The sequence below is a fragment of the Pygoscelis adeliae genome, unplaced genomic scaffold (genome assembly GCF_000699105.1).
Source record: "Pygoscelis adeliae isolate BGI_AS28 unplaced genomic scaffold, ASM69910v1 Scaffold282, whole genome shotgun sequence".
Lineage (NCBI taxonomy): Eukaryota > Metazoa > Chordata > Aves > Sphenisciformes > Spheniscidae > Pygoscelis > Pygoscelis adeliae.
This window is the reverse complement of record NW_008824352.1, coordinates 4,170,987-4,173,108: the sequence shown is the minus strand read 5'-3', so window position 1 is coordinate 4,173,108 and position 2,122 is coordinate 4,170,987.

Sequence of the window (2,122 nt, the reverse complement as noted above, 5' to 3'; positions counted from 1 at the left end):
TAACACAACAGGAAGCAATAAAACAGTTATTACCAGCCGGCACCTTCCAGCACGGCCGCGCGGAGAAGCCTTTGCTTTCGCCCTCCTCGCCTGAAACCCGGCTTAGTAACAGGGCTCCCCTGTTAACAGGGTTATCGGGGCTCCCGTATTATTAGAGCTCGTGGCAGAGATGCCCAGCTCTGCTGCAGCAGGGCACGGTGCCAACCCCACCGCGGCGATTTCGGCATCGAGATAACCCCGCTGCGATTCCCACGCGCCCCCACGTCCCTCCGCTGGCTGCTGTCACCTCTCGCACGGGACCGGGTGTCCCAGCCGGGGACGGCCACGTGGGAAGAGCACCACGGCAAACGCACCCTGGCCAAGGGAGTTCCCAGCGTTCAAACCCTGCTGCCATTTCTAAAAGAACCCATCTAAAACCAGCAGCCCTGGCTGCTCCATCTATTAGGAAAGAAATGAGACAGATGATGGTTCATAGATCGTAAAGCCGTGACGTTCGCCCTGCGCGACGCGGGCCGTGCACCCTTGGCTGATAATTCCTACCGCGTGGCCGTAACTCCCGGCTGAACCAGAGCATGTCTTCCAGACAGATGTTCAGCCTTGATTTAAAGGCATCAAGGGTGGAGATCCCACCACCATTTCCCTGCCGGCTTACAGCGCATAATTAGAGCTTTTTTTTTAAATACCAATCGATCCCTGTGGCAGGGCTGGTCAGGCTCCTGCCTCCAGATGTCCAAACCCCTTATATCTTATCCCCTTTTTTTATCTCCTGTATGGGCTGTGTCCGTGCGCTGACCCGGCGCGATGGACCCTGCGAGCTCTCAGCCCCGCAATCTGTTTATCTGCCGCATTTACTGGGTACACCCTGAACTTAAAATAACCTGCAGTACTGGGCGCATTTCTCCCGGCGCTGGCTCTGCGTGTGTTTGTGTTTGTGAAGCTCCTTTCCTGCCGGCGGGGGAGTCTCGCTAGCATCCTGCACGCCAGGCGCTGGCTCCGCTTCATTCAGCTCCGCTCAAACCCTATCGATCTTGCTTTTCCATTTGCAGAGCGGGGGCAAACACGTTTGCTGCCTGCGCATTAGTGGCTCTGGAGACCCGTTTCCAACAGGAACTGGACCGGAGGGATGAGGCGCCCGGCCAGAGACCTTTAGAAAAATTATATTATTTTTTCATAACACTGCAATGATTGCTGCTGCAGCTTGCCCTGCAAATGCCGCCGTGTTGCCCGGCTCCTCCTGAGCGTAGACACGCACCGACCAGGCTGCCAGGGCATTCGCCATCCCCTGCACAGCAGGGATGGTGCGGGGCTGGAGCTGGATCAGGCCCCTCGCCACTCTCCTCTGCAGCGCGCTGCAGCCGAAAATCAAGACAGATTGGCCGCATCCTGGCAGTGATTTCTCTCCTGTCTCCTCTGCCCGCAGCAAAAACTGAACTTGTGACCCAGATGTGAGCAGCCTGTTATCTCATTAGCCAGCCGGGCTTCCCCAGGAGCCTTTTATTACCATACAAACCTCCACCACCCTCTGAAATTCAGCCTGGGTCTGTGAGCTGGGACAGAAGATTCACAGGTTAAATGGCTATAAAAAGCACAGGTTTTCCTGTAATTATTTTCCTGAATATCTGTCGATACTAATTAAAATTGTTTCCCATAATCAAATTTAAAACAGCGGGGGAGAGCAAGGGGTCGCTGAAATCCTTTTCTTTTGAGTCACTCAGGGATAAGAGGGGCTTTCAAATCAAATTAGCAAAAAATCCACTTCCATCCTTAAAAAAGGCAGGGACCTGGCAAGGGCAGGGCTGTGGGGCTCCCCGGGCAGCACCGTCCCCGCTGCGGGGTGCTTTGCGGCTGTCTTCTGAACCTGGCCAAAAATGGGGCTCATGGGGTGCCGAGGCTCAGGGTGGGTGCAGGGGTGTGCGACTATAGGGGTGCGCAGGGGCGTTTATGGGGTGCCCAGGGAGTTGCAGGGAAGCTGCTCAGCCAGCAGCAGTGCAATACCTGCCCTCACACTGCGTACGGAGGAGCATTGAGGCCCGTGCAGAGATGCCGGTGCATTCACTGCTTGCCGTGGCCGGTGCTGTGATCGTGCTGGTGCCGCGGGTAGACGCCGCGTCCCTTCTCATGG